The sequence below is a fragment of the Ochotona princeps genome, chromosome 8, assembly GCF_030435755.1.
Source record: "Ochotona princeps isolate mOchPri1 chromosome 8, mOchPri1.hap1, whole genome shotgun sequence".
Taxonomy (NCBI): Eukaryota; Metazoa; Chordata; class Mammalia; order Lagomorpha; family Ochotonidae; genus Ochotona; species Ochotona princeps.
Genome location: NC_080839.1, coordinates 62,766,733 through 62,780,768, shown reverse-complemented (window position 1 = coordinate 62,780,768; position 14,036 = coordinate 62,766,733). Strand labels below are relative to the sequence as shown.

Below are 14,036 nucleotides of genomic sequence, written 5' to 3'. Positions count from 1 at the left end.
CTGTATACAGTAAGTAAGCATGTTCTTTCACTGTTGCCCATTGTGTATCTTAAAAAATAAAACATACAACTTTAAGATCTGCGACTTTGGTCAGGTGTCCTGCCTTAATGATTTCTTTTTATGGAAAATTCAAGGTCTAATTATGCTGTTTGAATTTACAGTGCTTTTTAAGGATTGTTGTTCTCTGTAAATCTAAGTATTATCTTTAAGTGAGAGTGAGGTAAAGGTGGGTTTCATTTTATTGATTAAAATCATGCCATAGACACTAGACGATTCATGTTTATACTTTGACATGGACCTATTTTGTTGAACTCAGAATTATTCTACTCTGCTTTTAGTGTTATCTTGATAGCTTTAACAGTGTGTATTTTATATCATTTTCCAAACATGTTGACTAAAATGTCATAAATCTACATTCATTGGTAACTTTATACTATAGATATTTTTATACAGACATTGCATGTGCTATTTTGTGTGATGCATTATCCATTTTTTTTTTTTTTTTAATTTGAGAGGCAAAGAGAGAGAGGGAGCACAAACATTCCCATCTCCGTGGTTCACTTCCCTGGAATCCACAGTGATTGCAGCTGGGCTAGAGTGGGAAACTCAGGCCTCCACCTGGGTAGCAAGAGCTCAGTGACTTGAGTCTTGATGTTGCGTTCCAGAGAGTGCGCTGACACAAAGTTGGAGTCAGTTGCCAGAGTCAGGAAATGACAGCAAGAATTTCAATGCCAACTCGACCAAATGCCCAATCCATTCTTAATTAAGAATTCTTACTTAAGAAACCCTATGGGGCCTGGCATGGTAGCCAAGTGGCTGAAGTCCTTGCCTTGTACAATCTTGGATCCCATACGGGCACCAGTTCATGTCCTGGTGGCCCTGCTTCCTATCCAGCTCCCTGCTTTTGGCCTGAGAAAGCGGTTGTGGATGGCCCAAAGCCTTGGGACCCTGCACCTGCGTGGGAGACCCGGAGGAAGCAGCAAGCTCCTGACTTTGGATCGGCTCAGCACAGTTTGGTTGTGGCCACTTGTGGGGAAGGCGAATGAATCATTGGACAGAGGCTCTTCCTCTCTGTCTCCCCTCCTGTCTATATATCTGCCTTTCCAATAAAAATAAATAAATCTTTAAAAAAGAAGAAACAGAAACCCTGTGGTCAGTTACTTTACAAAGTGAATAATTTTCAATTATATTTCTTAAGATTTGTATTATTCATTTGAAAGGCAAATTTAGATCAGTCAGTCAGTCTTTTTTTTTTTTTTTAAAGATTTATTCAGTTTATTACAAAGTCAGATATACAGAGAGGAGGAGAGACAGAGAGGAAGATCTTTCGTCCGATGATTCACTCCCCAAGTGAGCCACAACGGCCGGTGCTGTGCTGATCCGAAGCCGGGACCAGGAACCTCTTCCGGGTCTCCCACATGGGTGCAGGGACCCAGTGCACTGGGCCGTCCTCGACTGCTTTCCCAGGCCACAAGCAGGGAGCTGGATGGGAAGTGGAGCTGCCGGGATTAGAACCGGCGCCCATATGGGATCCCAGGGTGTTCAAGGCGAGGACTTTAGCCACTAGGCCATGCCGCCAGGCCCCAGTCTATCTTTCAACATGTCTTTCCTCTCTGTTTCACTCCCCAAATGGTCACAACAGTTCTCGGTAGACCAGGCTGAATCCAAGATCCAGGAGCTTCATTTGGATCTTCTACATGGGCACTGGCACTGAAGGTCTAATGCCATCTTAAACAGCTTTCCAAAGTCCGTCCTTGTCAGTGCCCTACCAGCCAATTTAGAAAATGGTTGAGATACTAGGGACTTCAGAAATGTTTGGGAAACATGGGATTACAAGTTTATGTTGGTGCAGGAACTTGAAATAATATGTATGCTCATATTATTATTTGAAAGAATGCTTTTAAAAACCACTTAAAATTAACTTTTCATCCTTATTTCATGAAGGCATCAGCAAGCGTATTAGTGGCTTTATTTCCGTGAATTTCCTATTTGATCAGTTGCTGACCTGATTTAGTAAACATTTCTCAGATTCTGTCTTCCCTGGAGATATATTAAGCCTGGAGTCTGTAAGGCATTCTCCCCCTCTGCAAACAGCGTTAAGTTGGGCAAGTGTTGTGGTACTGTTGTGAGCATGATTGTCTGGGAACATTGAGAACCTTCATCTGGATCTTTTGTAACCATAAAAGGCAACATGTCATGCTTTCCTGTTTTGCATGGAGGAGAAGGGAGTAAAAAACACCAAAAGAATTTTTATTACATAGAAATATTTCCTTCCTTAGCCGTTGGTGAAGCAATATTAAGCCTACAAAACAATCTTCCTATAGTAGGGAGAAGGGGGCAAGGAAAGGCAACAGAGCCCCTGGCACCAGGCTGATCACAGAGCCCCTGCTTCTCCCAGCGGCCTGAGTGCATGTTTGCAGCTCTACCTGGGGCAGAGCTCCTGTCTGCTGTGCCTCTGCAGCCCTCTAAGACTGGCAGGGCTCCCCTGAGATGTCACAGCCCTTAAAATGGATGTACCACATTTATGTGTCAGTTAAAAAAAATTAGGCAAGGCAAGTGGTCACTTTCTCACTTCTAAAAGAGGAACTTGTCAGACTATGGTACAGATAATTAGTACAAATGGGCTAGAGCCACACTGCACTTTTTGGTTAACGTTTATGTATTTTGAAAGAATTACACTGAAAGAAAGAGATCTCTTTTATCCACTGATTCAGTCCCCAGATGGCTGCAAGTCGGTTATGTGCCAGGCTGAAGCCAAGAACCAGGAACTTTGTTCTAGTTTCCCACATGAGTGGCAGGGACTCAAGCATTTGGGTCATCTTGCTCTGCTTTTGTTAGGGAGTTGACTAGGAAATAGGGCAGCCAGGGCAGGAACCAGCACCAAAGAAGATCCCTGCGTTATTGAGGCAACTTTACGCTTTGTGCCCAGTACCGACCCTGAGCCACACTGGCTTGTTCCCACTTTGCGGCTAAGACCAGACAAGTATCTTTTATGAGGAGAAGGCTGCAGTCTGCGAGGAAAATTATGCAACATTGAAAATAGTACTCTTAGGTTATCAAGTAACAACGTTAATATTGTGGACAATCTTTTTTCCTCACTTCTTTTCTTCCTTCTCCTCTAGCTTTTCCTTTGCCCCATCTTCCTTCTTCCTCTCGCTATTTTCTGAAAGTTTTTTTTTAACACACTGCTGTATCTGTGGTAGGAAGATTGCACTTATTATTCACACAGATCAATTCTTCCTCTCTACCAAACCCTCTGATCTCAAAATGGTGTAAAGGATGAGAATCTAATCTCAGGTGAAATAGAAGAACAGCTCTCCTGTCACTTTTCCTAGGGCCATCCCACTTGCACCTCCTTTCCTGTTGTTTCCCTCATTTTGGCCCTGGAAGAACTTAGGTTAATGACAAGAAATCATCTTACATCTCTTTGTAATCCCAATTGGAAGAGCCCCCTAATATTTTAAGTTTTTCCCAGAGTCAGTTACCTCTTTGAAGACCAAGAGTGCCTCATTCTCCTGGTGTGGAAATGACCAAGTCACCTGGAAGGCACAGGATGCTTTAGCAAATGTTCTAAAGATATTTTTATATGCAGTTACTTTTTTTTAAAGCCAATATGTAGTATGTAAGAATTAAGATAATAATTCATAACACATTTTGTGCTTTTTAGTAATAAAAATCTTAACAAAGTGGAGACCAATTAAAAGTGCATATTTTCTTTGGAGGTGAGGAAACATTGAAACTAAATAATAAGATTTTTTTTTTGTGATGTGACTATGGAGATTGCTGTAGAGAAAAACAAAAACAGGGCCCAGCGGCGTGGCCTGGCGGCTAAAGTCCTCGCCTTGAAAGCCCTGGGATCCCATATGGGCACCGGTTCTAATCCCGGCAGCTCCACTTCCCATCCAGCTCCCTGCTTGTGGCCTGGGAAAGCAGTCGAGGACGGCCCAATGCATTGGGACCCTGCACCCGCGTGGGAGACCCGGAAGAGGTTCCTGGTCCCGGCATTGGATCGGCGCGTACCGGCCCGTTGTGGCTCACTTGGGGAGTGAATCATCGGATGGAAGATCTTCCTCTCTGTTTCTCCTCCTCTCTGTATATCCGGCTTTCCAATAATAATAAAATCTTTAAAAGAAAAAAAAGAAAAAACAAAAACAAAAACAAAAAAAAATTGTTGAGGTGGATATTAGCTAGTTGAAAATGAAAAGCAGATTTTTAAAAAGGAGAATAATACATTTTGTAGTTTTTTAATGTATTTTTCAGAAAGGCATCTTAACACTCAGTATAATGTGAATACTTGTGGGTATGGCGTAATAGTTCCCTGATGTGGTTGAGAATCGGTATTGCATAGCTTTCAAAGAAATGTTGCAAAGATAAAAGAATGAAGGTCGGAAATATCAGATGAGAAAACACTCATGTTATGTGAATTCTTTTAGTGGTTAAGCATAGAAAGGGCTATCTAGTTACCCTTGAGTTCCTGTCCTCACTTTGTCACTGACTCTGACCTTGGACAGGTTCCTTTTTTATACCTTTATATCCTCTTCTCTGAAGTGAGTATAATACGTATTTCACAGTCCAGGTATAGTCTCATTCTGGCTGTATGGATGAAATTTAATACTCCTGGGGTGCTTAGCATGTAAATCCTGCGACAGTGATGGACTTGAAATATTCAGTGATTTTTTTGTTTTTGTTTTTTGTGGCTCCTTAGTTTCAAGCCTTTCAGGGAAACGTATTAGTAGACTGTATGCTTGATTAAGCTACACAGCATGGCAGTGGCTAGGAGAAGTATTTTTTGCTTAGGGGATATATTCCTTAATCTCTGTCATTGTTCTGCCTTTGTACACATTCCTCCTCTTGTCTTAAGTGAAATTTAGTTCTTCCCGTTGCTATGGAGGCCTCTCTCACTCCCTGGGAAATATGTAATAACAACGATTTGTTCACCTGACTCTGTCAACCCAGAGCTCTTTTCCAGCTTGCTAGACAGCCTTAGTACCTGGGTCGTATGTAATCTCTATCCTCTGCTCTCATCCTCACCAGTTTCAGCACATAGGAGATGATCTCCCTGAATCTCAGCCTGCTGGTCTCTTTCCACTTACCTCTTTGGTCCCCACCTTCCTGTTTTTATCAGACCTTGTAATTCATCATTAGTGCTCTATTTCTAAGATCTGAATATTCCGACAGCTCCCAATGTCTGCCTACTCCACACATCTGTGGGATTGGGTCCAGGTTTTAGCCACTTTTCCCCTCTTAGACACTGCCTGGTCCCTGCTTTGCCCTGTCTCCAAAGACTTGCTACTTCACTACCAGCTCTGTTACACTCCTTTCCATGCCCCTTTTCTACCGCAGTACTTGTTTCGTTCCACTTTGCATTTTCAAAGAAATCCGTAGACCCGTACTTGTTTGGCCCATTATGAATTTGTGATTCTGATTTCATTTTGGGCTTTACTATGGTTAAACAGTGAGTTGTTAGTCATTTAAATTCTTTTTCAGTATTCCTCATCCCCTCTGTGCCTCTCATCCTAACAGGCCCTACCTTTGTCTTGGGAGATGATCTTCCTACGTTCCTGAGACTTTTGGTCTTATTTGCTGCTTTGTCTATGTACTCCCACCATCCTTGGGAGACTGGTGGATTACTATATCATGTGTGGCAGCAACATTGCCCTGAGGGCTGGCTCATGTTCTTAGTAACCAGGTATCTAATTCTTGTCTTTGTCCTAGAAAGTGAACATCTCCCGCTTTCTTTACTTGAATGTATACGTTTGGTCATTGGTTGCAGCAGTTTTTTTTTTTCTGGGAGAAAATACTTTTAATGGATTATTATTTTTTACGAATACACTGAAGAATCAAGCAGTGCTGCCCGCATGGAATGCAATCCTGGGCTACAAAGTTGCACTTCTTTGCAACTGGTCCAGTGACAGCAGAAACTTTCATCTCATGTTTGTTTACTATGACCCCTGCATTATCTTTAAAATAAAGAAACATACCATCTTTTCTTCAATATCGCTTTTGTTGTTGAACTGCCACTGCTGGATCTACGTTCTTCCAGAGCTCTGGTGTGCCCCTGTTGACCATGGCCATCACCATGTCACCCACGCCAGTTGCAGGAAGTCTGCTTAGCCATCCCTTGCTCCCCTTCATGGAGATGATTTATAGATTTTTGGCTCCTGTATTTTTGGCACAGTTGACCATGGCACCCACAGGTGAGACCCAGGGAAATCTGGAATTTGGCACCAGAGAACCCAACACTTCCTCACTTTGACATCTTAGACACTGGAAAGAGACAGAAAGAAAGTCCAGTTGTCTGCATTTATGAAGTGCAATCTTTCAGATTAGGTTGGTAATAAGAATGGTTTGAGAGTAATGAAACATGCAACCTGTGCTGATTTTCTATGAGTTGATGATGAAGGAGGAGAACCTACCTAATTTAAGTGAAAATTTTTTATGATGCCTTTGGTTTTAACTATGAATTGGGGTGGCTTCAAAGATCTGCTTTTTCTTATGGTGTGAATGGAGCAAGATGTGATTCATGGGTAGTGTGACTGCCTCTCCCTTCCCACTTTCAGACTGTGAGGTTGCTGTTGACATGTGAGTGATGGAGACATGTCAGCAGCCGTACAGAACTGGAACAGTGTGTTGAAGACTTAGAGATGATCTAAGATGGAGAAATAGTAAGAGCCACCACATGGGTTGGATTATGAACATGGAAAGGCCTCTGGAGAGTGTTTTAGGAGGGAAATCACAGACAGGCTTGGACAGGAGAGGCTCTGTTTGGTGAAGGGGTGTGCAAGGGACCTGTCAGGGAGGTGAGTGGCAGTTGCAGCTACGAGTCTGGGAGCACCCTCCACTCTGCTGGGAGACGAGAGCACCCGAGGCGTTATTCTTGGGAAAATGTAAATGTCAGCCATGGTTTACACTCACAGGTAGAATTTGTACATCACTTCTTTTGTGTTTAGTTGATTTTGAAAGTACAAATTGGCTGGTACCTCTAATTCAATTCCTTTGCTTCTTTCTAGAATTATGGATGTTGAGAGAGCCAAAGGGTATGTAGAAGAAAAAAATGTTTATCAGACTATTGCCCTTAGTCTTCATTTTGTGTGGTTTCCCAAAGAGATGGTGTTACTGCCTTATTACCCAGGCTGTGAGTGCTGCAGTCTGTCGCTGAAGAGAGGAGTCCAGCAGATTTGATCCGTTTAAGGAATGTGGGAAGCTCAGGGCTTTCCCTGTCAGACCCAAGACAGACGCATGTGGCCGTCATCTACGGGAACTCAGCCTGAGGAACTCTGGTTGCTGATTCTGTTAGAAAACCATGAAACACAAGAGCTTTTTGTAACCTTTAGTGTCCCTGTTTTTGACGCTTTCCCAGTCCTGTGTAACTTACTTAAAAAGACAATGCATGATCAATCACTACCTGTCTCATTTATATGGTATAGTAATAGAGGTAAATGAAATCAATGTATTTTTTATTTGGACTTAAAAATAATAAAAAGTATAACTCCGGTAGAATGAATGTTACCAGTTGTAGAAACAATAAAAGGAAAGTGTTACTCTTCCAGTTTTACAATTTTACTCTCTCAACCTCTCTATTTTGTCTGTTTCCTAACTTGAATACTGCTTTAAAATATCATTTTTAGTCAGATGTAGCATAGGTAATGTTTTAAACACCAAACTTCAATTTGGGATGAATAGAACAGCACTTGTATCATATTAAGAAATACATAGATGTAAATAGTTTTAAGGTCCATATTAAGCTTATTGGGCAAAGAGATAAATATTTTGTCTCCGTTAATGTTTAACTCAAGAAACAGTAAATCTCCTAAGTCCACCAAAACATGAAGCCATTGCACAATGAATGGTGCATTATAAATGTATTCTTCAGAAGTGATTTATGCATCTGAGTTTTATGGCACTGAATTTCAAAACCTCATAAAGTCATTTTAGAGAAATGTCATGCTGACCTATGTTGAGGAAGAGGTAAACTTTGTGTATGTGATAAACCTTGTACTAGCTTGAGTTTCAATACAGATATATTTGATTGTCTACATAGTGCAGATACTCAATAAAGGTTGGTTAAGTGAATGAGTATTTAACACGCTATGTATATATAGGTGACCTCTGTAAAATTTAGGATTTAGCTACTTTAATTGGTTGCATTTATTTCTTGTGTCATGCAACTGAGCCTTCCTGCTGTGCCATCTGTAAAAATCTTACTGTTTGTAGGGCATTGCCTTAGGACTGTCACAAATGCACTGCTTGTATTTATTTTAAAAATCCATATCAAAGCATCTTTAATATATGGCAGTTTTAATATTTTGGCAAATCCTACACATTGACTTACCAGAGAAGATTTTGTCTTTATTTTACTTTAAATGAAGTACTGTTTTCAGAGATGATTTCCTTAAATCCATCTGCACTGAAGAAATGTAATTAATCTGACATTTTATAAAGGTTTCATTGAATTATATTCTTGTCTTATGCTGTACAGGCATAAGAACATACATTTTCAGCTATACGCTTTAAAATGTGTTAAAGGAAAAAGATAACAGTACATATTTTATGATCAATATATTTTAATTAGTCAGTTTTAGAATGAACTTGTCCATTTGTAAATTGTAGGCAAGATATACCGAAGTACAAAAAAATATGAGTTCCTTCTTAGACAAACAGACTAACAGTTTGACTAGATCTGTGAGAAGCACAGAGTCAGAAATATATTGGTTTGCCTGTGACCCAATGTACTAACACATTTACACAGTCCCCAAATATTGGTAAAATTAGGTTTGGGCATTAAAAACCATGTACTACCCCTTTATTTATATGTAGAATATTTTTTCTGAATTAAATTGCGTATTGAACCTAGTGAGTTAATTTAGATTCCAAATTAAATGTTCCTCCCTTTTAGTGAAATTTCAGTTTTCATTTTTATAGATAGGTAAGTTTATGTACAAATGCTTGTGAAAATACCTTTGAAACACCTATTTAATGGTCAAAAATATTCATGTCTAACATGATGTATAGTTACTTTTACAGGCTGTTTGAAAAAATATATTTTTTTTGCTTGAAAGAAGGAGAATATTGTGATAAGCTTTTAAGGAACTTACCTACTTTTGTAGTCCATGATTCTGTTATTTAACTACTGTAAAACTACATTTGGAAATCACCATAAGAACTCAAGATATATCTTGCTTCTCCTTCAAATTAATAGTTTCAGAATTTTAAAAAAAGATTTTCAGAGAGGAGGAGTGACAGGGAGGGAGATCTTTTGTCTGCTGATTCACTCCTTAAATGGCTGAGCTGATCTGAAGCCAGGAGGCAGGAGCTTCTTCCAGGTCTCTCATGCAGGTGCAGAGTCCCAAAGGCTTTGGGCCATCCTCAGTTGCTTTTCCAGGACACAAGTAGGAAGCTGGACAGGAAGTGGGACCTCTGGGATTAAAACAAGCGCCCACATAGGATTCCGGCATGTGCAAGAAGAGGACTTTAGCCACTAGGCCTTTGCATCAGATCCTCAGAAATTCTTAAGAAAAACACAAAAATGCACCTGAAAATTAGCAATGTATCTTCTTGAGTCCAATATAGTTTCTTGGACTGTTTAGCTTTGTTTACTATTATCTTCAAAAATATTTACATAGTCAACTCTTAATCACCCATTTTGTAATTTTAGGGAAGAAAACATTCATTTTGATTTTCTTTTGATCTTTCACTATATGGTAGTAATCTCCTGTTTTATTTTATTCTAAGAATTCCAAATTTGTTTCACCATCAGTTTAAGTAAATTTTAATTAGCAACAAAGCCACCTGTAAGTCTGGAATTTTGAGCTGTCATCTTTATTGTGAGAGCTTCAATTGCTAGTCTTGATAGATCTTTTCTTGAGAAGTTTTCTGTTTCTCCAGAAGATCCACATTTGGTCTGCCTTGTGATGCAGGGGATATAAGATCCTATAGGCCTGGCTGTGAATGAATTTCTGTTTTCAGCTCTTTGATGTAAAATGCTTGGATAGCATAAGCCCCATTCTTACCACAAGAAGCTAAATTAAGCAGATTAATTTTCACAACCTTAACAGAGAGAGAAGTAAAAGGACTAAGATTGCAGAACAAAATTCCAAAATCTTGGCAGAGGCAGGAACTTTAAAAAATATATATTTATTGAAATCTTCTTACAGTGAATATTTTTTATCTTACTTTTTTGGGTATTTAGTTTATATGGGCACTTACTACATTTAAGAATGATTTATTTATTTGAAAGACAGAGATACAGAGAGAGGGAGAGGCAGAGAAAGAGATCTTCCACCTGCTAGATCACTCCCCAAATCACTGCAACAGCTGAAACTTGGCCAGGTTGAATGCAGGAGCCTGGAATTCCATCCAGTCTCCACATGGGTGTCAAGGGCACAAGGAGTTGGCCAACTTCCTTTAGGCAAGAGCTTTTAGTGAAAGCCGGGACATAGTATTTGTTCACCTACAGTGAAGGCTTTTGGATGGCTTTTTAAATATATATAACTAGAATATTTTTTCTTAAAATTTTATTCATTTGAAAGGCAGAGCAACAGGACTAGAGAATGAGACACAGAGTTTTCATGTAGTGGCTTACCCTGATGCACCACAATACTGACCAGTTAACAAAACCTTTTGGTGAGTTGCTGAAGGCTGAGGCCAATGGGAACATGAAGCTCTGGGGTCTGTGCTCTCTTCAAACTTACATGGACTTTGAATAAGAACCTAACACCTCTGTCTTCCCCTTGTACAATCTCAATTTGAGTTTTTGCTTCTTTTCAATAATGCTTTCTATAGTATAGTCTATCATCCTAACCAGAAGTCTCTACCAGAACATACTGTTAACTGAAAATAGCCTATTATAAAAAGAATGTGCAATATAAATCTGTTAAGTGTAGTTTAAGTGGTCTACACTCGGAAAAAAGTATAAACTACAAATAGGCAAGCTATAACTTTTGCACAATTTTTTCCTTATATTTGCACTAATTTTTTTTTTTTTTTTACAATTCTGTCAGTGAAACAGTGATTAAGAGAATTCTCAGAGAAAACAAATTGTGCCTGTAATTAATCTTTAGGACTAGGGTGATCATTTGGTGTATCAGTTAAGACACCACTTGGGATGCTTATATCACTGATTGGAATGCCTGAGTTTGAGTCCTGATTCTGCTTCCAATTCTAGCTTCCTGCCAATAAGCTCCTAACAGAGTCAACTAGCCGGTTCCCTGCTACCTGCATGACAAACCTTGAGTAAGTTCCAGGCTCCTGGCTTTAATTTGCCTTGGTCTGGCTAGACACAAGTGTTGTATGCATTTGGGAACTGAACTAGCAGATGAAAGCTATCTATCTTGCTACATTTCAAATTATTTAAACAAAGTGAAAACAATAATAACAAGAGAACTCTGTCTGGATTGCCTAACATCTGGGCTTGATGTGGCATTCTTCTGGAGATGCAGGTATAAAAATTGCACCATGCGCAGGTATCTGTGATTCAGCAAGGAAAACCTCTTCTGTATCCCTGTGCCATGCATGTTTTGAGTGTCTCCTGTTTGCATAGGGCTATGTTGGCTGGGTTCAAATTAATGTTCTCAGAAGAGCCAAACCAGCAGAAAAATAGCAAATATCCCTGTAGGAAAAGTGCAGATCACGGTGGACCAGATTTGGTTTGCTACCAAATAAGGATGATGTGGTTAGATAATATTGTCCACTCTGCCTAAATCCAGAGACCAGTTTAACCAATTCTCTGTTATTTTTAAGTGACCTTAAAATGCAGTTTTCAGGCCCTAATTTGCATTCCTTTCATCACAGTCAGGTTTTGGGCTGAACCTCTGTGCCACCAAGCCTGTCTGGTAAAACACTGTTAATGCACTCTATGTAGATTAACCAAGTTTATAAACTAATAAGTCAACTGGGACTTCTCTGATTTCCAGTCTTATGGGTAAGAAAGTTTAATATGTCACTCATCATATAAAGGCATAGTGGTTCTGGGAAGCAAGAATTAGGATAGTAAAGGTAAAAATTTCATAAAACTTTAATCATGGTAAGTTAGCTTCAATGCTACTCATGTTTGTTTTGAAATTAAACTAGAAGTTACCATTGTTAGATTCTGTAATGTTTTCTCTCTTTCTCTTTGTCTGTGTTTAATGTTAACGTTGTTTTACAGGGTAATTCTAGGATTCACAATGATACTCTGAGAGAAATTTTGTATCCTCCTATGAATTGACAAATAAAACAGATTAGGTTGTATTTTTCAGCAATCAGTGCTCAGAAAACCATACAGTAATTTTTTCCAGTCTTTGTTAGCAGAAACTGTTCTTACAACTTCTTAGCTCTTTTTGCTTGAGTAAAAGATTGTAATCAAGAGGTGGCCAAATGACAATGCTTATATCTGGTGCAAAGACCTGAGACCTTTCACAAAAGTAAATTACCTTTTATAGTTTGTATTCTAGCTGTTGTTTTTATGTCCTTATTGTCTTTCCTGAAGATATCAGCTAATAGAGTATTTAATTATGGGCCTTCAATCGACAGGTATGATTCTGGTGTAGGATCACTCTGACGGAATTACATTTCTTTTGGAAAATTATTATTCATTTATTTTATTTCAAAGAGGAATAGATTGAGAAAGCCGGTATAGACATATAGTAAGATAGAGAGAAATATAGGGAGGGAAAGAGAGTTATAGAGAGTGGGAAAAGAAGAGTGACAGCATTAACCAGGAACTCAGGCAGGACTCCCCTGTGGATGTCAGGAGCCCAATCATTTGAGCCTCTCAGGGTCTGTATTAGCGGGACGATGCAGCAAGTGCTGGAGCTGGGAATTGAACACAGGTGGTCTGCTGTGCCACTGGGCATCTTAACCACTAGACTAAATGCCTGTTCTAAAGTCTCTCTGTTTTAGGGTCGATTTACATCTAGTCCACTTTTGTACATATTCATATGTAAATTATTCATATATGTAATCCTGGCTGTGATAAAATGATTTTCTTTTCTTGATTCCCAGATTTATCATTTGCTGTTATTGTAAACTTGAACAAGTTACTTAACTTTCTGAACGTGTTTTCTCAGCATGAAAATTAGTATGCTATTATTTATTTTTTATTTTTTCCAAGTTTTGCAAGATTCAAATGAGATATTTGAAAAACATTTTTCAGCTGCCAAAAATTATATAAATATTGGCTACCGTTGTTTTTCTTCTGTCATATTATTTTCCTAATTGCTGAGCTTTTATATTTTTCGCAGTTATACTAGTTTTATAAATTGAATTTATAATTTTCAGATTTTACATAAAGGTAAAAATTGACTTGTTTTCATGTTAATTTCACTGTCCATCAGAAATCTTGTTGTCTTGTCCTAAAATGATTAAAATGTGACGTTTTGCCATTCAGGATCCTGTTTTGGTTTAAAATTATGTAATAGGTATAGTAGCTTCTTTAAAATCTTTTAGCCAAATCCAGAAATGATGTTAAGATTTTACTATATTATTATCACTATTAATTAGATTTATTTAATTGTATTACAAGGGCAGAATAGAGAGAAAACAGAGAAAGGTTTTCCATTTGTTGGTTTGCGCCCCAATGGTCACAATAGCCAGCACTGATCTGATCCACAGCCAGGAGCTAGGAGCTTCTTTTCTGAGCCTCCCACACTGGGCCATCCTTTGCTGCTTTCCCAGACCCCAGTCAGGGAGCTGGATGTAAAGTGGAACAATCAAGACATAAACTGTGCCTTTTTAGGGTGCAGAAGCCAGAAGCGGAGGATTAGCTTACTTTGCCATGACATAAGCCTGTGATCCCAAATCTACTTGTGCTTGTCGTGCCCATGGACGGGATGATATTATACAACTTATTCTGTCATTACTAGGCTTGTTAACCCTCTTTAACATTTTGAAAATGTTAAATAATCTCCCAAACTCTTCCCAACTTTATAATGTGTTGAATCAGTGACTGAATATCCATAGAATAGGAGGGAATGGTAGTTGAACTAAACAGTAATAGTTTTCTTTCTCAGACTCAGAGAAGTATCGAGATATAGTATGTTCATGCAATAATATAGGAG

The 14,036-nt window shown here is 39.0% G+C and overlaps 1 protein-coding gene and 1 pseudogene across 1 annotated transcript in view; one reads left to right on the top strand and one right to left on the bottom strand.

Moving 5' to 3' along the window:
• Positions 1 to 14,036, top strand: part of BABAM2 (BRISC and BRCA1 A complex member 2) — a 436,262-nt gene that overhangs the window by 185,490 nt on the left and 236,736 nt on the right. The gene's annotated exons all lie outside the window — the stretch shown is intronic.
• LOC105941693 (large ribosomal subunit protein uL14-like) lies at positions 5,841 to 6,259 on the bottom strand (annotated as a pseudogene).